Here is a 25,730-nt window from a genome sequence, read left to right on the forward strand (position 1 = left end):
TCTAGTTCTTTTTGTCCTTAGAATATGTCCCACTAATGATGTATTGTGTTAGTAATTACTTTCAATACATTCCTTTCTCTGTGTCCAAAGGGATCACTTTTAAAAGATGTAATTTAATTCATCAATCTTAAAAAAAAAAAAATGGCATCTGAATTTTGTGTTGCTCCCACTAAGGTTATGGAGAACTTTCCCAATGTTTCTTCAAGTACTTTTAATTTTTTATTTTGCATCCTACTGCTCCAAGGAACAAAATTTAATAGACTAGTAACAGAGGAAAAAGAGAATTTAAAAAACAGTTGCTAATAGTGACAGAAAATGTATAGCCAAGGCAGACTTCTGGTCTTGCAGAAACCAATGTAGTGACAAAATGAGCGGAGCATGGATCTGGGGTTGGGAACCAGATTCCCCCTGCCAGGAGAAGGGGCACAGGGAGCAAGCCCTGTCCCAGGAATGGATCAGGCCTGGGAAATGAAGCATCATTATCACACAGGTATGACTCTTAAGCATTCTGATGTGTAAAAGGCTTTTTTTTTTGAGGGGGTGGTGGGAAGAGAGGTGGGTGTGGTCGTCACTGATGGGAATCCAGCAGGTCACGCTGATGGCACCTCCGAAAGATCCCTAAGGTCAGGAGTCAACTCTGTCCTTGGTTTTTGGGTCCAGTACCCAGATTTTCTTTGTCCAGCCAGTGATAGATTGATACTTGGTAAACATTATGTTGTTGTTGTTAGATTTCAATAGGACAGTGCTGTCTACTCTCTCTCTCTCTTTTTTTTTTTGCTTTTTTTTTATTACGTATAAAGCTTTATAGAAAGAACACATCTGAGTATCATTCTATTTGGTGATGACAGTTGAATGATACTCATAAACAATACTCATAAAACATAACTATTCTTGAGTAACTAATAATTATCAAAGATTGTAATTGGCTGGAGTTGTATCAATACATTTTTAGAGAATGATACAATTAACATCACTGTGTGAAGTTGATGGAGCTTAAAATAGATCAAGGGTTCATTACACAACTTATGATTGTTGTTATCAATCACATTTTGCTCTGTTAGGGTTTTGTTCCAACCTTGTGTATATTATAAACATAAACTTACTGTAAAACTTAAAAAAAAAATGACACATTGTGAAATTTTGAGTGAAGAAGAATTTTTTGGTGAATTTTAAGCAGATACTTTACCCAGTATATATACTAGTGTCTCAGAAGATGATAGTTCTTTGGAATATAGTTCTGGTTCAGATGATGTGGATATTAGACCCACAAAAAGACAGAAAGCCTTAGCGATTCATTTTGATAAGAAAAGTGAAAATGAAATTCATGGTGCTGGAGAAGACTTTACAGGTGTGTCAGGTGTAACTATTGAATGGAATAACCCACAAAATGTTATGATATAGCAGAATTAATTAAATTAATTAATTGAACTAATTCAATTAATTAACATCTGGCCAACCAAAATAAAAATTGCCAGCCACAGGCATTAGTTTCTGCAAAAATCCCCCAGTCAATAATGAGTTAAACTGACAGTGGACTGACTTGTTCATTAGAATTCCAGCAAAATGATTGCAACAAGGGTTTCCCTTTGCAGTGACCAAGATGCCTGAGTTTCCAAGCCTTGCTTATGGGAGCAGGGCCATCATTTGTAGTAGAAGGGCCTTGGTCACAACATGCTGTGAGGTGCAGAGGAAGGGGCTGGCACTCATTTGAAGGGATCAGAAGAGGTTTCTCAAAGAGGTGTTATGATGGGAAAAATTTAAAGAATGACCCCAGTGATCCTCACCCTTTTATAATTTCATCCTCTGAGTATGGGCAGAACCTGTGGATATGTTGAAATATTATTCAACAATTATTCAATATTATTCAATATTATTATTATTTATTAATATTAATATTAATTAATATTATTATTAATATTGAATATTATTATTCAATATTATTCTGGTCTTGGTGACCAGATTGTTAATCAGCAGGCTGTTTTCTGTGAACAGAGTATAGACAAGAAGGCATTCCACCTGTGGGGAACTCTTCACCTATGTTCTTGTAAAGCCTGATGAAAAATCGCTTCTCTTCATCAGAAGATACTTCTCCGGTGACAAGGCTGTTGTCCAGTGACCCCAGAAGCAGGATCTTTGATAGAAATAGATGCTATTGGTTTATTTTCTCTCCTTGAATCCATTCTTTCTCCCTAAGTCACCTCATCTCTGACACTTTCTTCTTTAGACAGTTTTAGTATCATTGATTGAAGCTAACATCAAGGGCTATTTCTGTCAGTCTGGCACATGATTCTGGAAAGCACATCAAGGTTTCCAGATTTGAGGGGTGGATTTCTGTCTCAGTTAATAGTGTTTGTTAGATCAGGAGCTTGGGAAGGATTTCAGCTACCCTGAATGTTTTTTCCGAGTTGACTAATCTGTTGTTTGTGTTGAGAAATCTACATGACTCTTTTTCCCAGCAGCCTTGACTATTCTCTCTGCAGCTCCAGTAAGAGGGGATAAGCCAGAGGGATGGAACATTCTGGCTTCTACACCAGCTCCTACAATACACCATGGATTCACCTCCACTAATTTCCCATTTCTTCATCTGCAGGAGGAGTAGGTGGCTTTGGTACTAAGAGGGGTCCCACACATTTCTCTGGACCACTGTTTCCATTGTATATCTTTAGCTCATGTTACTCTGGCCCTGTTCAGGGGCTCCCGATGAAATCCTAATCTTTGACACCTCTTCCAGCACCCGACTCCGTTGTAGGATTGTGTGTATATGTGAATGTTATGATGGGAATACCCTTCTTCCCACTGCAACCCTCTCACAAGAAGCACCAAGGAGGGCGCCTGCAGTGAACACTGAGGCAGAAGGTCTTTCAAGTGGAAATCCCAGGGCAGGGAAGGAGGTGCGGGTCATTGGATGAATGCCTTCAGGGTTGCTGGCAGGTTGCTACATGGATGAGGACCAGAGAGGATGAGTCATCTCAGGAAACATAATCCATGGGTGGAGATGGGAGGTAATGTCACACTGAGCACACTTGTTTTAGAGTTAACTTATTAGTATTGATCCCCAGGGATTTAAGCAAATCATTTACCTTTGTTTTTCTGGAAAATAAACATGGAAAACCTCATGTAATCACAAGAATGAGATTAAGGGTCATTGACCCAAAGAAAATAGTGTTGATCTGTCTTCTTTGTGGCCTATCACTCTCCAGCTACCAAGACCCCAGGTGGGTCAAGATTATGTAGCAGAAAGAGTGGGATTTGACATCAAGCAGACCTGGGTTTTAATTATATTTCCACTTATCTGGCTCACATTACCATACCTTTTTGAGTGTTTGTTTTCTCTGTGAAATGGAGATCTAATAACTACTTCCTGAAGTCATGAGAATTAAAAAAAATAATACCATAAAAGTTCTTGATAAAGTACAAGTGCTCAAAAAATGAGAGCCCTCATTATTTGAAAGACCTAACGATGTCATTTTGTCCTTTTGGTCAGCTAGGAGAAAAGACATTTGGCAAAACTTAAGGTTTTAAAGTGAGAGACTTTATTTTTTGGGGCTCCAAAATCACTGCAGATGGTGACTGCAGCTGTGAAATTAAAAGACGCTTGCTTCTTGGAAGAAAAGTTATGACCAACCTAGACAGCATATTAAAAAGCAGAGACATTACTTTGCCAGCAAATGTTCATCTAGTCAAAGTTATGGTTTTTCCAGTAGTCATGTATGGATGTGAGAGTTGGACTATAAAGAAAGCTGAGCGCCGAAGAATTGATACTTTTGGACTGTGGTGTTAGAGAAGACTCTTGAAAGTCCCTTGGACTGCAAGGAGATCCAAGCAGTCCATCCTAAAGGAAATCAGTCCTGAATATTCATTGGAAGGACTGATGCTGAAACTGAAACTCCAATACTTGTGCCACCTGATGCGGAGAACTGACTCATTTGAAAAGAGCCTGATGCTGGGAAAGATTGAAGGCAAGAAGAGAAGGGGATGACAGAGGATGAGATGGTTGGATGGCATCACCGACTCAATGGACATGAGTTTGAGTAAACTCGGAGTTGGCGTTGGACAGGGAAGCCTGGCGTGCTGCAGTCCATGGGGTTGCAAAGAGTTGGTCATGACTGAGCGACTGAACTGAATGAACTGACTGAAGGTTTCATCTTTGATTCTATTAGATTCTTGAGGACTTGGTTTTGTTTTTATTTCCACACAATTGAGGTTAAGTTATAATACAATAGTTTTACTGGAGGCTTGGAAAACACACACTTTTTGTTCTTCTTGTTATTTGTTTGCAGGTAAGAATAAAACAAAAATCTTGCATCTTCCTACCTAGGGAAGTAAGCTCTTCACTGGTTCTAGTAGATTGTGAAAAGTCTGGTGCTGGGTACATTAGTCATATATTAGAATTCCACTGGGCACAAGACAGTGGGCAAAGACCAGGGAGGATGTGACCACCACAGGCAAAGCCACCAATGTGGCCCATGGAGGTGTGTGATATTTTAAGAGCTACTGGTACCATCTGGAGCTTTTTTCTGTACCCCCACTCCTTTATACAAATAACAATTGGTATCTATGACTTAGTATTTTACAACAAAGAGCAATAGGATATAGGGCATAAAACATGACATTAATTATGGTGTATGGCTCTATAGTTTGTATATATATATAAATATTGATGTTAAAGTAAATGTTGGTCCAAGAACTGCACAAATTATACGTTTTTACTCCATAGTTGACTTTCCCGTCAATGACCCTCAGGTCTGAAGCCTTGGTATCCTCTTGGGCTCTTCTCTTTTTGTTCTCTTCACATCCCAGGGGTTTGGTCTACTGCTCAATTAGTCATGTAGTGTTTCTATCTCTTTCTCATCCACACTGCCATCCTGGATGCAGCCCTCTTTACCTGGGTGTATTAGTGTGGGTTTTCCCCACAAAAGAGCCTGACATAAGCACCCAGGTACAAGGATCAGGAGTGAGGGGGAGGGAAGAGAGAGAGAGAGGGAGGGAAGAAAAGCCAATATTGGGGTGTGCTACTGAGGGTCCAGATCGCTTTGAAAAATGGAGATCTGATCCCACTAGGACCTTTTAGAAAGGTAGAGAGTAGCCACCAGAACAGTCCACCTAAAGGACAGAAGACAGACATTTATTCAAGGCTCCTGGGCCTGGTGGGCTCTCAGAGACTTATAGAAAGCCTGAAACAGTCACCTGAAATTGTTACTGAAAGGTGCGCGGTCTGGCGGCTCACCACTCAAAAGCCAATAAGCAGGCTAGGTTGGTGGAAGGGAAAGTTTGCTGTATCGCAGATGTCAGTAACTGGGGAGGAGGATGGACATCTATCCAAAGGCCCACGCCACCCCTGACAAGCAGCGGGAGAGAGTTTTATAGGCTGAGGGAGGGGGCTACATGCAGAAACAATGCAGTCAGCTCTGAGAGTCATCTTGACATTGGTCATTGGTGGTCTGACCAGCATCATCTTGGTTGTTTTAGGTATAGTTAATCTTCAGTTCAGGGGCTTCCCTGGTAGCTCAGCTGGTAAAGAATCCACCGGCAATGCAGGAGACCCTGAATCGATTCCTGGGTTGGGAAGATCCACTGGAAAAGGAATAGGCTACCCACTCCTGTATTCTTGGGCTTCCCCATTGGCTCAGATGGTAAAGAATCTGCCTGCAATGTGGGAGACGTGGGTTTTATCCCTTGGTTGGGAAGATCTCCTGGAGAAGGGCATGGGAACCCACTTCAGTATTCTTGCCTGGAGAATCCTTATGGACAGAGGATCCCGGTGGACTACAGTTCATGGGGTCGCAAAGAGTCGAACATGACACAGCACCATTTTCAGTTCCAAGGTCCATTTTTTCCCATCTCTTTGAGGCCAGTTCTTGGGATTGTGGCAGCTTATGTTGTGGGTACAGTCTGGTCATCATGTAGTTAACTTTTTCCACCTGGGGTTTCAGTATCTATAAGACAGCTCATGGGATATGGCTCAGAATTTTATCTATCGCCCTTGAGAAGGAACTAAAGGTCCTTGGCTATGCTTAATGACCACATTATTATTATTTCGTCATTATTATTATTATTATTTTGACTGTTTTCCTTTGTTTCTGCATGTTCTCATTTCTCTGATTAAACTTATTCTTTGACTAATGTTTTTCATAGACAAAAGGCAGGCATAGGACATAGGGCGGGGAGCTAGGCAAAGGCCATAGGGTCCTGATTCCATTTCAAAATCACAGGTGTGCTGAGGGGATGGAATGTGGGCCCCATGGTGTCTGGTTCTCCGGGCAACTGTGATAACTTCCTACTTCTCCATCTCTGCCTCCAGTCTACCCCTACCTGTGATGTCAGCTTCATCTTCCTCAAGAACAGCGCTTATCATGTACTCCTCTGCTTGAATATCTTCAATATCTCCTTATGACATCCTGGAGAAAAAATAACCTTCTTGGGATGGCATTCTGGATCCCTGAAAACTGGCTGAAGACACTTCAACCTCACAGGAAACCTGGCAGCAGTGTTATCGGTGCCTCCTTGAAGACTTCCCGACATTTCCAGCTCTCACCTTTGGCCATGCTCTGCCCTCTGCCTGGAGAAACTTTTCTTCCTCTTCTTGAGATTTTGAAATCCTATCTATCCTCAAGGGAAAGTTCAAATGTCACTGTATTAGTTTGCTATTGCTGTGTACAAGCTACCATAAACTTAGTGGTTTAAACCAACAGCCGTGTATTACCTCGGTCAGAATTCTGAGCAGGCTCAACTGGATTCTCTTCTCAGGGTCTCACAAGATGGAAGCCAGGGTGTCAGCTGGAGTAGGCATTTACCTGGAGGCTCCCAGGTAGAATCTGTCTCCAGCTCATCCAGGTTGTTGACTGAATTCTGTTCCTTATGTTGTAGAAAGAAGATCATTTTTCTCTCTGGCTATTGGCTGGGGTTGCTCTGACCTCCTAGAGGTTGCTCTCGGCTCTTTCCACATGTCCTCCTCCATCTCAGCTACAGAAAACCTCCCTTGAGTCCCAAGTTGCCCTCATGTTTAAGTTTTCTTCTTCTAGAAGATTCATGTGATGAGACTGGGCCCACTTGGATAAGCTCCCTTTTGCCAAATAAAGTAACATGGTCACGGGAATAATATTTCAACATATCCACAGGTTCTGCCCATACTCAGAGGACGAAATTATAAAAGGGTGAGGATCACTGGGGTCATTCTTTAAATTTTTCCCATCATAACACCTCTTTGAGAAACCTCTTCTGATCCCTTCAAATGAGTGCCAGCCCCTTCCTCTGCACCTCACAGCATGTTGTGACAATGAGTTCACTGTCCACACTGGAGTTACTATGACCTGTTTTCTCTCCACAGAAAATAAGAGCCCACTGGTCTTCTTTACCTCCTATTTGTCTTTCTTAGTCTTGGTTTTTCAAAGTTCCTGAATTATTTTTGTGCCAGAATGTATTTTGGTATTGTACTATATTTAAATACTGAAAGACACATGAAGGACTAAACCTTAAAATGTTTAAAAAAAAAAAAATGTACAGAGCCATGAAATAAATGAAGTTCTAGAGAAAAGGAAGTTCTAATATAATTTTTTTTTTTATAAATTTATTTATTTTAGTTGGGGGCTAATTACTTACAATATTGTAATAGTTTTTGCCATACATCTAATATAATTTTTACGAGAGTTTTCCGTGACATTTTCAGCTATGTCTTCTTGGTGGGTTAAGTATGAAATACCCCTCTTTGCTTCTTTTATTGCTATTCCCTGAAATTCTAGAATGTTTTAATTAAGGTATTGATTTTCTTTTTATAAACGGTAAGCTGTATGTCCTAAAAAGAGTTGGAAATTTTAAATCCAGTCCAAGAGTCTGTCTTTTATTTGGTGTGTTTTACCATTTACATTTATCATGATTACTAAGTAGACGTGTTGCTACCATCTAATTTTGTTTTCTTTTTTCTGTGCTTTTATTTTCTACTTTTTTCCTTCTTTCCTGCCGTCTATTGTGTTGCTCAATTTTTCTTTATTCTTTTTCTTAGAACTACACCAGTTTGTTTATTTTTAAAAAGATTTATTTATTTTATTATTTTTTTGACTGTTGCTGCATGTGGGCTGTCCTAGTTGCAGTGTGCAGGCTTCTCATTGTAGTGGCATCTCTTGTTGTGGAGCACAGGCTCTAAGCGCTCGGGCTCAGTAGTTGTGGCCCATAGCTGCTCTGAAGTATGTGGCATCTTCCTAGACTAAGGATCAAACGGGTGTGCCCTCCGTTACAAGGCAGGCTTTTAACCACTGGACCACCAGGGAAGCCCTCTTTATTCTTATAGCTCTGGGTGTAGTATTTTTGTGATGACCTTAATTTTTAACATGCATACCTAGTTTTTTTCCAATAAAGTTTGAAGTTAATAGGTGTTTTTATCCTCTTCTTGAATGAGGCAAGAAGGCACTTGAGTTTAGTGTCTAGATCCCCTGGAGAAGGGAATGGCAACCCACTCCAGTATTCTTGTCTAGAGAATTCCGTGGATCGAGGAGCCTGGCAGGCTACAGTCCATGGGGTCACAAAGAGTTGGACATGACTGAACACCTAACACTAAAACACTATATCACCTTCTTGAATGAGGCAAGAATTTAGTGCCTGTCAAGTTCTTGCAAACTCTATACCTAGCCTGATATTGGTGTTTGTTTTAGTTCATGTTTAAACAAGCAAAAACTATTTTTATTACTAGTAATGATTTAAATTTAGTTTTAGATTTAGCTGTGTTACCATATACTACCAATTTCTCCGTTCAGTCTTATTTTTTATTTTATTTTTTACGTTTTGGCCACCCTGTGTGGCATGTGGGATCTTAGTTCCCTGGCCTTAGGGCTTGAACCCACGCCCCCTGTGGTGGAAGTACAAAGTCATAACCACTGGACTGCCAGGGAAGTCCCCATTCTTATTTTAATTTTCTACATCTTCCTTTATTCTTTTGCATCTTTTGAAAATTTTTCAGTGAGAATATTTAGGCAGTAAACTTTCTAAGTTATATATTTAAAAAATTTACTTATTTGTTTTGTGTCTTAATTTTTATAACACAAAATTTCAAACATGTACAAAGGCAGAGAGTTTTTTGTGTCATATTTCACTTGTTCATCACAACTTAAACAACTACCAATGCATGGCTAACATAATTTCATCTGTATGTCTTCACCCATTTCCACTGTCTACTCTTTCTTTTGAAGCAAAGTGCACGTTATTATCAAACTGAAGACAAACAGTAATTCCTTAGTATCATCAAATATCCAGTCAGTGTTTAAATTTCCCAATTTTCCCTTTTTTACTCTCTCTCTGTAGTTTGATACTCAAATCAGTATTCGTACATTACAATAGACTGATATGTCTCTTGTCTCGTTAATCTATAGGTTCTCTCCCTACCTTATCCTTTTTTCTCTACAGTGTATTTTTTTTTAAGAAATAGCGTTGTTTGACCTATAGTTTCTCATAGTCTGAATTTTGGTGATTGTGTTTCCAGGATGTCATCTAACCTGTTCTTTTGTCTCCTATATTTCCTGTAAACCACTAGTTAGTTCAGAGGCTTGCTCTTCTAGGTGCAATTGATTTTAGCAAGGATTTATATGCAGAATATATAAGTAATTCTCAAAACAATAATACAAAAAAACCCCACCCAATTTAAAAATGGGTAAAAAATTTAAATAGGCACTTCACTAAAGAAGATATTTAGTTGGCAAATAGTACATGAAAAGATCCTCAATATTATTAGTCATCAGTATTTTAATTTTTAAGTACAAGCAAATACCACAAGTTACCCCTATCTAATTGCTACTGCTAAGTTGCTTCAGTCGTGTCCGACTCTGTGTGACCCCATAGACGGCAGCCCACCAGGCTCCCCCGTCCCTGGGATTCTCCAGGCAAGAATACTGGAGTGGGTTGCCATGTCCTTCTCCAGTGCATGAAAGTGTAAAGTGAAAGTGAAGTCGCTCAGTCGTGTCCGACCCTTAGCGACCCCCTGGACTGCAGCCTACCAGGTTCCTCCGTCCATGGGATTTTCCAGGCAAGAGTAGTGGAGTGGGGTGCCATTTCCTTCTCCATCGCATTAGTGGTCTAAATTAGAATGGCTAAAATGAAAAAGATAGAGCATGCCAAGTGTTGGTGAGGTTGTGGAGGAATTAGAACTCTCATACACTACCAGTGGAATGTAAGATGTTACAACACTTTGGAAAGCAGTTTGGCACCTTTTAAAAAAAGTTAAGCATACATCTATTATATGACCAAGCCATTCCATTCCTAGTTATTTACCAGAAATAAAAACATGTGTCTATACAAAGACTTGTATACTAATGTTTGTAACAGCTTTATTTGTAATAGGCCCAAACTGGGAACAACCCAGATTTCCATTAACAGATTAATAGGTAAACAAATTGTGGTATAACCAGACAATGGAATATTACTAAACCAAAACCACAGCAAAAAATTAGGATGAAACATTGATACACATAAAAGCATAGGTGAGGACTTCCCTGGTGGCGTAGTGGAAGAGAATCTGCCTGCCAATGCCAATCACACTGGTTCGTTCCCTGCACCTTGGAGCAACTAAATCCTGTGTGCCACAACTATTGAGCCTGTGTGCTGCAATTATTGAAGCCTGTGCATCCTAGAGCCCGTGCTTGGGACAGGAGAAGCCACTGAAATGAGAAGCCGGCACACTTCAATGAAGAATAGCCCTGGCTCACAGCAACTAGAGAAAGCCTGTGCGTAGCAAGGGAGACCCAGTGCAACCAAAAGTAAATAGACAAATAAATTTTTAAAAAGATGCTGCACCTTGAAAAAAATAGGTGAATCTCAAAATAATTATTCTGAGTGATATCAGACCACTCCCCCAAAAGCATATACTGTATGATCCCATCTATAGATAAAATTCTAGAAAATGCAAACTAATCTACACTGACAGAAATCAGTCTGGTAGCCACATAGGGATGAAGGGGGAAAGGAAGAGGAAGGAAGTAGAGATTATAAAGGAGCACAAAGAAACTTTTGAGCATGACAGATATGTTTATTATCTTTTGAAAAGATATTTTATTTTTACCTTTTTGGCTGCACCATACAGCATGTGAAATCTTAGTTCCCTGACCAGGGATCAAACCTGCATCCATTGCATTGGAGGTTTGCAGCCTCAGCCACTGGGTCTCCAGGGAAGTCCTATGTTTATTATCTTGATTGTGGTGACATTTTCAGAGATTTGCACATATGTTAAAATTCATGGATGGTACGCTGTAAATATTGCGGTTTTTAGTATGTCAATCAGATCTCAATATAATTGGCAGAATAGTGACCTTCTCAGAACCAGTGAATATATTACATAGCAAAAAGTAATTAAAGCTGCATATAAAATTAAAGTTGCTAATAAACTGACCTTAGAATAGGGAAATTATCCTAGATTATATGGATGGGCCCAATGAAATCACAGGGATCCTTAAAAGTGGCAACCCTTTAAATATTTGAAGACCCTTTCTTACCTTTTTACAATATTGTGGAAAATTTTAAACTTATACAAAAATGTAGAGGATATTATAGTGAATTCCCAGGTACCTATCACTTTTCTTTAACAATTATCTACTTCAGGCAAATCTCATTTCAATTATACTCTCATCTACTCCCCCCTTATTATTTGAAGCAAAAGTCAGATATCGTATCATTCTATCCTTATCTATTTCAACACGTATAATTAGAAGATAAGGAGTTAAAAAGATAGCCACAGTAGTATCATTATCATTCTTTTTCTTTTTTTAAAGACCTTTGGATATGAACCATTTTTTAAAGTCTTTATTGAATTTATTACAACATTACTTCTGTTTTATGTTTGGTTTTTTGATGGTCCTGAGGTATGTGGGATCTTAGCCCCTCGATTGAATCCCATGCATTAGAAGGTGAAGTCTTAACCACCAGATCACCAGGCAAGTCCCTGTCACTCTTAAATCTGTAATGACCTCATGATATCATCAATTATCCAATAATGTATTCTTAAATGATAGTTTTGTTGGGCATATAACCTTTTTTGGGTAGGAAACAATTCGCATGAAGTTTTTTTTAGAACATCAGACACTCAGAAGAGGGATACCAGCTTCACCTCTAAGTTGCACATGTGACAAATTTTGTGCAAGTAATAGTGGAAAACACCTCACCTGGAAAGCTGAGGAACCGTGTTCATTTTGGCATATGGTAAAAAGTTTATTCAGACATGTAAAACAATCATGTTAAAATTTACTTTTTATTTTTAAAAATTCTTTTGAAGTAGTGATATTCAAATTTAAATCTAACTCCTTTACAGAGTTCATAGTTACATAAAATGTCATTTTTCATCCAATGAATGTTTAGTTTTGCAAATGTTTTATTATTGTTGTTGTTCAATGGCTAAGTCATGTCTCACTCTTTGGGACTGCAAGAACTGCAGCACGCCAGGCTTCCCTGTCCTTCACTACCTCCTGGAGTTTGCTCAAACTTATGTCCATTGAGTCAGTGATGCCATCCAACCATCTCATCCTCTGTGGTTTTATTGTTATATCATTTGTTAATTCCATTTCTTATAATCTGATCGAAATTATTCGCAGGATCTGAAAACATTTACAAAGTGTTTCCACGTCTGGTACAGGTATTTTCCTGGGCTCCTCAGCCTCCAGAGGCACTCAAACTGTGATTTGATAAGAAATCTCTTATTCCCGGGGGCCATCTTGCAAACTACCAAGTCCTACACATCCTGACATGCCTCTTAGCTGCTGAGTCTCTGTGGGGTGCTCTCATTGCCCCTAGATTCCCTCCATCTGCAGTGCTGCTACTGATGCTGGGAGCATCTGTTTTTGCACGAACACCACACCCAGAGATTCTGCTTGCCCTCTCTGCAGCCCCTGCATGGGGGAAGCACCTGTGCTTTGAGGTACAGCCAGCAAGCAGCTGGATGAGCTTATTCCCAACCTGCTTGTCACGTGCTTGGGTCTCAGGACAGAGCTGACCACGTCTCACACATCTTATCTTAGTCTTGGGCCATGTTGATCATTGGGAACCAGGTTATTTTCTTTCCCTCTTCCACGTGGCCAGTCTCCTCACTGGATTTTGCTCACTCACTTGTTCTTTCCTAAAAGCACCCTTTCCTTTTTTCCCACCTCTTCCAGCTGCTGGTTCTAGAGCTGAATCAGTCATTTTGACCTAAACCTCATGTTTCTTGATGAGGTTTCATTTCATCTATAGTCATATGGGCTTCCCTGGTAGCTCAGCTGGTAAAGAATTTGCCTGAAAATTCCCTGGTTTGATTCCTGGGTTGGGAAGATCCACTGGAGAAAGGATAGGCTACCCACTCCAGTATTGTTGGGCTTCCCTGGTGGCTTAGACAGTGAGAAATTTGCCTGCAATGCGGGAGACCTGGGTTCAACCCCTGGGTTGGAAAGATCCCATGGAGAAGGGAATGGTTACCTACTCCAGTATTCTGGCCTGGAGAATTCCATGGACAGAGGAGCCTGGTGGGCTACAGTCCATGGGATCACAAAGAGTCAGACACGACTGAACGACTTTCATTTTTTATAGAGTAGTATCTGATCCCCATGGCAATCTTATGAAGTAGGAAAGGCAGGCATGATTATCTTCACTGAAAGACAAAACTGAGGTTTAGAAACAGTCAAGCAGGGCTTTGAGGGAGCATAAACCTGTGAAGGAACAACTGGAGTCAAACACTGAGGTAAGACTAGATAGCCACTTTGCTTGGGACATGAAGGGCCTGCAGAAGACAGTCACAGAATGGGTCCTCTGAGCTGGAAGAGACATCTCTCAGACCCCCCGCCTCCCCCCCCACCCCTCCCTCCCACCTCCACCCTGATAGAGACCTGCAGATCAGGTTTCCCTGGAGGGTTTGTGGGTTTGCTCTGTATAATGAGCAACAACAGCTGTAGCTGGGGAGGAGAAGGTCTGATTTTGATACTATGTAAAAATATGTGTAGCCCCCTTATTGAATGCTTACTAAGGATCAGGTTCTCCTCTAAACCTTTTTTTTTCCCTTGGACTTCCCCGGGTGGCTCAGACCGTAAAGCATCTACCAACAATGCCGGAGACCTGGGTTCAATCCCTGGGTCGGGATGATCCCCTGGAGAAGGAAATGGCAACCCACTCCAGTACTCTTGCCTGGAAAATCCCATGGATGGAGGAGCCTGGTAGGCTACATGGGGTTGCAAAGAGTTGGGCAAGACTGAGCGACTTCACTTTCTTTATTTAGTCTTTTTTTTTTTTTTTGGTTGTGCCTGATCTTGGCTGCAGCTTATGGGATCTAGTTCTTTGACCAAGGGTTGAATTCCAGCCCTCTGGGTTGGGAGCTCGGAGTCTTGGCTGCTGGAACACCAGGGAAGTCCCTGAGCTATATCTTTTGCATGTACTATCTCCCTTGATTTTCACAGTAACGTGAGAGCAAAATAATATTGTTCTCATCTTAAAGCTGAGAAAACTAAAGCTTCCAGAGGTTTCAATAACTTGTCTGATGCTACACTGATAGTCAGTGTCAAACATGGCTTCCAGTATGGTCCTGTGTGTGACACCGAGTCCATAATTCTGGTCACTCTGCTATGTTTTCTTGCAGGAACTGAAGCCCCTAAACACAAAGTTGGCTTTATTCCAGAGGCAGTTAGGTAGACTCAGGCTGTCTCTAGTTAAAGAGACTACTTTTCCCTTGCTCTGTGGCTGAGAAACATTTGTGAGAGAACATTATGAGACTCAGTGGCTCTTAGATTTCTTAATGAATCAATCTTTTGCTGCACTGCAGTTCTTGGTACCCTGGAACCAACATGCTCAGTGGAGGTTTTCTTTTAGCTTGTTGAAATTTCTTCTATATTTGTTTATCCTGTGCGTGTGTGCTAAGTCTCTGCAGTCGTGTCTGACGCTTTGTGACCCTTTGGACTGTAGCCTGCCAGGCTCCTCTGTCCGTGGGATTATCCAGGCAGGAATACTGGAGTGGGTTGTCATGCCTTCCTCCCAGGGATCTTCCCAACCCAAGGACTGAACTCTTTCTTATGTCTCCTGCATCGGCAGGCAGTCTTTACTAGTAGACGTCAATCGCCCTATACCCCTTTGAAAACAAAAAAACTTTTTCTCGACTGACTTAAGATTCATGACTTAGGCTGTTGTTGTTAACCAGGAGGAGCCATTTACTTGATTGTTGTCCATGCAAACATCTCTCGCTATCCTCGGGTTCAACCAGTTGTTGGCTACATAGGCCCAGCTTACTACTCAGCTTGGTGTTTAGATTCGACACATCTCCCCAGCGTTTCCCTTTCAGATTGTCTTCTCTGAGCCTTATCCTGGCCACAGACATCCCCAGAGATGATGGTGTCAACTCACCTTCTGCTTCTCAATGTAACTGTGAGGTCCCAGCTTTATCCCATCTTTGCTATCTGGGGGCATCCAGGCTGTTATCTGGTTCAACAAGTTCTATCAATGAACCCCAGGTCCAGGAAGGTACTTCTTGCTGGATGCAGGTGTGCTCTTGCCAGGACTCTTCACAAGAGTGGTTTATAAACCTTTTCATGGTCACCTAGAAATTTTGGTGACCTTCAATTTGGAGAGAGAATCTGCTAGTTAGTGGATACCTATGCATTTGTGTCCATATAAAGAACCAGATAAGCTGATCAAAAGAAGGCCTCAAATAATTCCAAGAGATGATGGAATCCTTCTTGAGGGTTTGGTGCATCATCCTGGTCCTAATGGCACATTTTAGTTTTTGCAGCCATGAGCTACTAACAAAAGTGACAGACCTCATGGGCTTCCCTGGTGGTTCAGTTTAGTTCAGTTCAGTTGCTCAGTTGTGTCTGACTCTTTGTGACCCCATGAATTGCAGCACGCCAGGTCTCCCTGTCCACCACCAACTCCCGGAGTTTACCCAAACCCATGTCCATCGAGTCAGTGATGCCATCCAACCATCTCATCCTCTGTCGTCCCCTTCTCCTCCTGCCCCCAATCCTTCCCAGCATTAGGGTCTTTTCCAATGAGTCAACTCTTCGCATGAGGTGGCCAAAGTATTGGAATTTCAGCTTCAACATCAGTCCTTCAAATGAATACCCAGGACTGATCTCCTTTAGGATGGATTGATTGGATCTCCTTGCAGTCCAAGGGACTCTCAAGAGTCTTCTCCAACACCACAGCTCAAAAGCATCATTTCTGCGGCACTCAGCTTTCTTCACCATCCAACTCACACATCCATACATGACCACTGGAAAAACCATAGCCTTGACTAGATGGACTTTTGTTGGCAAAGTAATGTCTCTGCTTTTAAATATGCTATCTAGGTTGGCCATAACCTTCCTTCCAAGGAGTAAGCGTCTTTTAATTTCATGGCTGCAATCACCATCTGCAGTGATTTTGGAGCCCCAAAAAATAAAGTCTGACACTGTTTCCTCTATTTCCCAATCTATTTCCCATGAAGTGATGGGACCAGATGCCATGATCTTAGTTTTCTGAATGTTGAGCTTTAAGCCAACTTTTTCACACTCCTCTTTCACTTTCATCAAGAGGCTCTTTAGTTCTTCTTCCCTTTCTGCCATAAGGGTGGTGTCATCTGCATATCTGAGGTTATTGATATTTCTCCTGGCAGTCTTGATTCCAGCTTGTGTTTCTTCCAGCCCAGCGTTTCTCATGATGTACTCTGCATATAAGTTAAATAAGCAGGGTGACAATATACCGCCTTGACGTACTCCTTTTCCTATTTGGAACCAGTCTGTTGTTCCATGTCCAGTTCTAACTGTTGCTTCCTGACCTGTATACAGGTTTCTCAAGAGGCAGGTCAGGTGGTCTGGTATTCCCATCTCTTTAAGAATTTTCCACAGTTTACGGTGATCCACACAGTCAAAGGCTTTGGCATAGTCAATAAAGCAGAAATAGATGTTTTTCTGGAACTCTCTTGCTTTTTCGATGATCCACCAGATATTGGCAATTTGATCTCTGGTTCCTCTGCCTTTTCTAAAACCAGCTTGAACATCTGGAAGTTCACGGTTCACATATTGCTGAAGCCTGGCTTGGAGAATTTTGAGCATTACTTTGCTAGTGTGTGATGTGAGTGCAATTGTGTGGTAGTTTGAGCATTCTTTGGCATTGCCTTTCTTTGGGATTGGGATGAAAACTGACCTTTTCCAGTCCTGTGGCCACTGCTGAGTTTTCCAAACTTGCTGGCATATTGAGTGCAACACTTTCACAGCATCATCTTTGAGGGTTTGAAATAGCTCCACTGGAATTCCATCACCTCCACTAGCTTTATTCATAGTGATGCTTTCTAAGGCCCACTTGACTTCACATTCTAGGACGTCTGGCTCTAGGTGAGTGATCACACCATCGTGATTATCTGGGTCATGAAGATCTTTTTTGTACAGTTCTTCTGTGTATTCTTGCCACCTCTTCTTAATATCTTCTGCTTCTGTTAGGTCCATACCATTTCTGTCCTTTATTGAGCCCATCTTTGCATGAAATATTCCCTTGGTATCTCTAATTTTCTTGAAGAGATCTCTAGTCTTTCCCAATCTGTTGTTTTCCTCTATTTCTTTGCATTGATTGTTGAGGAAGGCTTTCTTATCTGTCCCTGGTGGTTCAGTGGTTAAGAATCCCATGTCAGTGCAGGGGATACAGGTTCAATCCTTTCAGGAAGACGCCACATGTCGCAGGGCAACTAAGCCCGTGAGCCACAACTACTGAGCCCGAGCTCTAGAGTCCATGCTCTGCAACAAGAGAAGCCACCACAGCGAGAAGCCCCCACAGCGAGAAGCCCACATACCGAAGCTAGAGAGTAGCCCTCACTCACCTCAACTAGAGAAAGTCCGCATGCAGCAACGAAGACCCAGCACAGCCAAAAAACAGTGACAAAAAGCAGGCCCTGTTGGGGAACCCACGGCGTTGTAGCTGCTGCTGTTACTGCTGCCATGGTTGCTGCTCAGGTGTTCCTCCAAGGTTTCTTTACTTATGGTTAGAAGGGTAGGCTTTAATTCTGCTTCTGGCCAAGATGTAGTAATTGGTACTAGGCTAGACATCCTGCCATAAATAAGCATAAAACTAGGCAAAACATACACAGCAACTGTTTTCAAGCATTTAGCAACAGACACTATAAGACTGTGATTCTTGAGGACAAGGAAACTCCTGGGGTGAGCCCCAGGTGCCCTGCATGTGTGCCTGCTAAGTTGTTTCAGCCGTGTCTGACTCTTTCAATGCTACGGACTGTGGCCCACCGGGCTCCTCTGTCCATGAGATTCTCCAGGCAAGAATATTGGAGTGGGTTGCATGCCCTCCTCCAGGCAATCTTCCAGACCCAGGGATTGAACCTGCGCCTCCTGCGGCTTCTGCATTGAAGCCGATTCTTTACTACTGAGCACCCGGGGAAGCCCTCATTTGCCATGATCTGGGCAAATTGCACCTGGGGATAATTTGTATGGCATCAAGATAAAGAGCCAAAACAGAGTCTGGGGGTCCCTCTGAGGTGAGGAAGCATAGATCAGAGTTTGGGGCTGTGAATGTGGCTTGAATCCATGGGCTGGGAGGCAGGAACTACGGGACATATACAGAGCCCAGAAATAAACCCACACATATACAATTTGTTAATTTTTTACAGAAAAGCCAAGATAATCAAATGGGGAAAGGATAGTCTATTTCACTGTAGTGGACTGGATAGCCATATTAAAAAAAAGAACTTGGATCTTATTTTATAATATATACACAAAATAACAAATAGGTCATGGGCCTAAATGTAAAAAGTAAAACTATAAACTTTCTAGAAGCAAATATAGGAGAGAAATCTTTGAAAACTTGGGTTAAGCAAGATTTCTTAGGACACAAAAAGCACAAAACAAAAGCATGATAAATTGAACTTCATCAAAATTAGAATTTCTCCTCTTTGAAAGACACCATCAAGAAAATGAAATGGCAAGCTACATAATGGGAGAAATAGTCTCAATGCATATGTCTGTCAAAGGGCATTTTCCCAGAATATACAAAAATCCTTACAACTCAATAATCATAAGCCAAACAGCCCAAGTAATGGGCTAAAGACTTGGACAGATACTTCACAAAAGAAAATATGCACATGGCCAATAGCACAAGAAGAAATTTACCATAAGTAATGAGGCAATATCAAGTATCCTTTTTTAAAAAAAAATTTTATTTATTTATTTATTGGCTGTGCTGGGTCTTAATTGCAACGCGCACTTTTCTCTAGTTGTGGCTAGCGGGGGCTACTCTCTAATCATGGCATGTGGGCTTCTCATTGTGGTGGCTTCTCTCATAGCGGAGCACTGGCTCCAGGGCACTCAGTTGCGGTAGTTGCAGCACATGGATTCAGTAGTTTCAGCTCCCAAGCTCTAGAGCACAGGTTCAATAGTTGTGGTGCCTGGGATTAGTTGCTCCAAGGCATGTGGGATCTTCCTGGATTAGGGATCGAACCCATGTCTCCTGCACTGGCAGATGGATTCTTTACCACAAAGCCAACAGAGGAGTCCAGTACCAAGTATTCTCAAATATGTGGAACAACTGGAACTCTTGTACCTTGCTGGCAGGAGTGTAAAATTGTCTAACTACTTTGGAAAAGGGTTTGGTAATTTTTTATAAAGGTAAACATACAGTAACAAAATGGCCCAGCAATCCTATTGCTAGATTTTGAGATATTTACCAAAGATAAATGAAAATACATGCTCAGAAAAAGATTTATAAATGTTCACAGCAAGTTTATTCATAATAGTCAGATCATGATACAGCCCAAATATCAATCAAAGGATGAAGGGTTTGACAAATAATGAAATGCTACTCAGTACAACAAGAATGCGCTATTAATACATGAAGTAACATGAAGGAATATCAGAAATATTATGCAGAGCAAAGGAAGACAGACATGAAGAAGTCCAATGCTACCTCATTTTATTTCTCTAACCTTCTAAAACAAAGCCAAACTATCTTTTAGTATAAGAAAGTAGATTGGTGGTTGCCAGGTGTGGGAAGATTGATGCAGAGATATAAGAGGGGAGTGAAGAATTATTAACCTTGATTAGATGGTATTTAGCACAGTGGTAAAGAATTTGCCTGCCAATGCAAAAGACATGAGAGGCAGGTTTGATCCCTGGGCTGAGAAGATTCCCTAGAGTAGGAAAAGGCAACCCACTCTAGCATTCTTTCCTGGAGAATTCCATGGACAGAGGAATGTGAAAGGCTACAGTCTATGGGGTCACAGAATCTGACACAACTGAGCGACTGAGCACGTATGCACGCGTGCACAAGAGTTTACACATTTGTCAAAACTAAAATGACTGCTCACTTAAGGTATATGCAATACACTGGATGCAAATTATACCTCAATAAAGTCAATTAAAAAAATAAAGAGCACAGATCTAGCCCAGGTAAGGAGACCTTTGGCTGCTTCTCACTAATGAGTAACCTTGCACGAGTTACTTATCTAAGTCCAAACTTCTTTATCTGTAAACTGGACTATTAACAGCATCAATTTCATAGGGTGGTGGTGAGGATTTCATAAGATATGATGTGTTGTTTTAGGATCTGGCATGAAACTTAAAATGAAAAGTATTGGGCTGGCCAAAAAGTTTGTTTGGATTTTTCTGTAAGAGCTTACAAAGAAAGCCCAATGAAACTTTTGGCCAGCTGGTGCTGCTTACTACTATTCATGGATTGTTTTTCCATGGGTTTCCATTGTTTTTTCCCTAATCAAATCATGAAGGAATGTGGTTCATGATTCATCTCGTTTTTAGAAGGGCTGACTCTGTAGATCTCAGAGGAGATCTGTATCTTTGCCCACCACCCACAGATCACACAAGCAGAACATACAAATCACACCCTGGAAAAGCACCTTTTTTTAAATGCCAACTATCAGCAGGAAAATTGGGCTAATCTTCCTCCCCTGGCTGAGCTGGAATAGAATGTTCTGTGTACCTAGATACAGAGTAGAGGCCCAGCCCTTGAAAACTAAGTAAGATTTCTTTGGGACACGGCTATGCCATTAAACCCAGTCTGACCTGCCTTAAAGTGGGCTTATTTGACCCAGCAAGGTGTTAGAAAACTTGTCGCTCTTGGATTCATAGGTGGTGTTTCATTTTGATCAAGTTTTCTGCCCTCTTTGTCTGTGACAGCTTGCTTGGCAACTTGAGCCTCCCCTGCCCACAGTTTGGCCCTCTGCCACTTACCTGATGATGACTACCTCAGCAACAACTCCTGTCTGAACCTACCACCCTCTCCTGTACATGCACTGGTTTAATCACACCTGACCAGCCAACCCTGCACGATCTCCTGCAGAAATTCTCACCCAGATGGCTTCTGCCTGCCAAGGGCTCTTCTCTTGGAGCCTCCAGAAGTAGAGGCCTTCCAGTCTGAGTACTTCTCTGCTGGCATCCGTGAGAAGCTGGAAGAATTTTGGACATTAACTTTATCTGAGCTCCTAATCTGAAGTATTAGAGCTGCCTCTCATTACCCCCAAGGGATTTCAGACTGCGATAAGAACTGTGAATGCATAATGGGCTGAGGTTAAGATTGGGGTTAGATGAAGCTGGGTTTGATACAGCTTGTGCAAGACAACGCCTTGTTTGTCTTCGGACCTACTCTCTGAGGGAAGCCTTTCTGCTTACGAGACTTCTATTCTGACTTTTGTATTCGTGTTCTCCTTTTTCTTTGGATTTTCTTTGGGTTGTTCAAGTTAAAAACACACTTCTACACATTGATGACAACAGGTAGAACATTTGATTTGTTCCTTCACGCAGTTAGTTTAGTGGTAGTGTGTGGGCTGTTGGCCATAGGCAGAGCTAGATTTGATGGTTCTCTGTGTGTCTGTGCTGTTTATTGTCTGTATGACTTGGGGTGAGACCCTCTGCTCCAGCCTCTCTGGCCTTCCTCTTGCTCATCAAACGTGCCAGGCTCACTTCTCCCTCAGGGTCTTTGCAGGTGTTCTTTCCTCTGCTCGGGACCCTCTTCATTCAGATCTTCTGAGGATAGTTTCATTCCGATCTCAGTCCAAACATCTTCAGACAGAACTTTCCTGACCACCATTTCTAAAGTGCCCACTCCACTCCAGTCACTGTTACATTGTCTTGTTTTAACTTCATCATAGCATCTGTCCTATTTACTTCTTTGTCATCTGCCTCCTCCATTGGAACAAAAACGTCTAGAGAGCAGAGCAGGAACTTTCTTTCCTATCACTGTACTTCTAGGGCTTAGAATTGTACTGCACAGGACTTCCCTGGTGGTGCAGCAGATAAGAGTCCACCTGCTGATACAGGGGACACAGGTTCGATCTCTGGTCTGGGAAGATTTCACATGCTGCAGGGCAGCTGGGCCTGTGTGCTGCAACTGCTGAAGCCCACGTGCCTGGAGTCTGTGTTCTGCAACAAGAGAAACCACCACAATGAGAAGCAGGTGCACTGCATTGAAGAGTAACCCCTACTCACAGCAAAGCCCCTGCAAAGCAATGAAGACCCAGTGCAGCCAAAAAAAAAGAATTGTACCTGCATATACATAGTACACAAGAGAAGACTCTACACATGGACATCATGAGATGGTCAGTACTGAAATCAGATTGATTATATTCTTTGCAGCCAAAGATGGAAAAGCTCTATACAGTCAGCAAAAACAAGACAGGGAGCTGACCGTCTTGAGATCATGGAGGAGATCATGAACTTCTTATTGCCAAATTCAGACTTAAATTGAAGAAAGTAGGGAAAACCATCAGACCATTCAGGTATGACCTAAATCATATCCCTTACGATTATACAGTGGAAGTGAGAAATAGATTCAAGGGATTAGATCTGATAGACAGAGTGCCTGAAGAACTATGGACGAAGGTTTGTGACATTGTATAGGAGGCAGGGATCAAGACCATCCCCAAGAAAAAGAAATGCAAAAGGCAAAATGGTTGTCTGAGGAGGCCTTACAAGTAGTGATGAAAAGAAGAGAAATGAAAGGCAAAGGAGAAAAGGAAAGATATACCCATTTGAACGCAGAGTTCCAAAGAATAGCAAGGAGAGATAAAAAAGCCTTCCTCAGCGATCAATGCAAAGAAATAGAGGAAAACAATAGAATGGGAAAGACTAGAGATCTCTTCAAGAAAATGAGATACCAAGGGAACATTTCATGCAAAAATGGGCACAATAAAGGACAGAAATGGTATGGACCTAACAGAAGCAGAAGATATTAAGAAGCGGTGGCAAGAATACACAGAAGAACTATACAAAAAAGATCTTCATGACCCAGATAATCACAATGGTGTGATCACTCACCTAGAGCCAGACATCCTGAAATGCAAAGTCAGGTGGGCCTTAGGAAGCATCACTACGAACAAAGCTAGTGGAGGTGATGGAATTCCAGTGGAGCTATTTCAAATCCTCAAAGATGATGCTGTGAAAGTGATGCACTCAATATGTCAGCAAATTTGGAAAACTCAGCAGTGGCCACAAGACTGGAAAAGGTCAGTTTTCATTCTAATCCCAGAGAAAGGCAATGGCAAAGAATGCTCAAACTACCGCACAGTTGCACTCATCTCACATGCTAGCAAAGTAATGCTCAAAATTCTCCAAGCCAGGCTTCAACAGTACGTGAACCGTGAACTTCCAGATGTTCAAGCTGGATTTAGAAAAGGCAGAGGAACCAGAGATCAAATTGCCAACATCCGTTGGATGATTGAAAAAGCAAGAGAGTTCCAGAAAAACATCTACTTCTGCTTTATTGACTATGCCAAAGCCTTTGACTGTGTGGATCACAACAAACTGTGGAAAATTCTGAAAGAGATGGGGATAACAGATCACCTGACCTGCCTCTTGAGAAATCTGTATGCAGGTCAGGAAGCAACAGTTAGAACTGGACATGAAACAGCAGACTGGTTTCAAATTGGGAAAGGAGTATGTCAAGGCTATATATTGTCACCCTGCTTATTTAACTTATATGCAGAGTACATCATGAGAAATACTGGACTGGATGAAGCACAAGCTAGCATCAAGATTGCTGGGAGAAAAATAACCTCAGATATGCAGATGACACCACCCTTATGGTAGAAAGGGAAGAAGAACTAAAGAGCCTCTTGATGAAAGTAAAAGAGGAGAGTGAAAAAGCTGGCTTGAAACTCAACATTCAAAAATGAAGATCATGGCATCCGGTCCCATCACTTCATGGGAAATAGATGGGGAAACAGTGGAAACAGTGGCTGAATTTATTTTTGGGGGGCTCCAAAATCACTGCAGATGGTGACTGCAGGTGTGAAATTAAAAGACGCTTACTCCTTGGAAGGAAAGTTATGACCAACCTAGACAGCATATTAAAAAGCAGAGACATTACTTTGTCAACAAAGGTCCATCTAGTCAAAGCTATGGTTTTTCCAGTGGTCATGTATGGATGTGAGAGTTGGACTATAAAGAAAGCTGAGTGCTGAAGAATTGATGCTTTTGAACTGTGGTATTGGCGAAGACTCTTGAGAGTCCCTTGGGCTGCAAGGAGATCCAACCAGTCCATTCTAAAGGAAATCAGTCCTGAATATTCGTTGGAAGGACTGATGCTGAAGCTGAAGTTCCAGTACTTTGGGTACTTGATGTGAAGAACTAACTCATTTGAAAAGACCCTCATGCTGGGAAAGATTGAAGGTGGGAGGAGAAGCAGACGACAGAGGATGAGATGGTTGGATGGCATCACCAACTCAATGGACATGAGTTTGAATAAACTCCGGCAGTTGGTGATGGACAGGGAAGCCTGGTGTGCTGCAGTCCATGGGGTCGCAAAGAGTTGGACACGACTGAGAGACTGAAGTGAACTGAGCATTTAGTAAGTGCACTATAAATGGTGGACCTAGTTATTATAATTTCTACCCACATTTCCCCCTTCACCAATTTCTAAGGGCCCAGATCAAGTCTATTGGTATATTTTATACTGCTATGTGCATAGTAGACACTCCATATAACAGTTTAAATGAAGTAAAATTTACTATTTAACCAGTGATTCAAATAAATGAAATAGAAAATACACCTCTTTCAGGTAAGTTCATCTTTTAGACTCAGCTCCTGAGCCCTTCTCTCTGAGAGTTTTCCAGACTTTCTTAACCTGGGAGCGTCAGGGGATTAGGTAACGGTTCCCCATGCCAACTTCAACCAGAGCACCTGCGTGTTAGATTTCACGCATGGCTCATAGGGATGCACATACTAGGCTGTACGTTCTCTGAGTCTTACTTACCTTTATATCCTCACTGGCTGGTCTGATGCCTCCAGGCACTCAGGGTAGAAGTGTTGAAGGAAAGGAGACCATGAAGGAAAGTACAATAGTGGTTAAGAATGCAGACTCTGGACTCAAGTACCTTGGCTCAAATCCTAGCTTCTGCAATGCACCCGCTGTGAGGTTTCAGACAATTTACTTAAACTTTCTGGGCCTCAGGCTCCTTGTCCTTAAGGCAGGATAACAGAAGTACCAACATCACAATTATTGCGGAGATTAACTAGTTTAAGATTCCTCTATGAGTAGCCTTCGGAGAAGGCAATGGCTCCCCACTCCAGTACTCTTGCCTGGAAAAATCCCATGGATGGAGGAGCCTGGTAGGCTGCAGTCCATGGGGTCGCTAAGAGTTAGACACGACTGAGCGACTTCACTTTCACTTTTCACTTTCATGCATTGGAGAAGGAAATGGCAACCCACTCCAGTGTTCTTGCCTGGAGAATCCCAGGGACGGCGAAGCCTGGTGGGCTGCCATCTATGGGGTCGCACAGAGTTGGACACGACTGAGGTGACTTAGCACGTGTAGCCTT

The 25,730-nt window shown here is 41.8% G+C and overlaps 1 protein-coding gene across 1 annotated transcript in view; it reads left to right on the forward strand.

Annotated features, from left to right (window-relative positions):
* The window catches only part of TP53BP2 (tumor protein p53 binding protein 2), a 213,890-nt gene that overhangs the window by 110,259 nt on the left and 77,901 nt on the right, over positions 1-25,730 (forward strand). The window lies entirely within an intron of this gene.

The sequence above is a fragment of the Giraffa tippelskirchi genome, chromosome 5 (assembly GCF_054371585.1).
Source record: "Giraffa tippelskirchi isolate mGirTip1 chromosome 5, T2T-mGirTip1v1.2.pri, whole genome shotgun sequence".
Classification (NCBI taxonomy): Eukaryota; Metazoa; Chordata; class Mammalia; order Artiodactyla; family Giraffidae; genus Giraffa; species Giraffa tippelskirchi.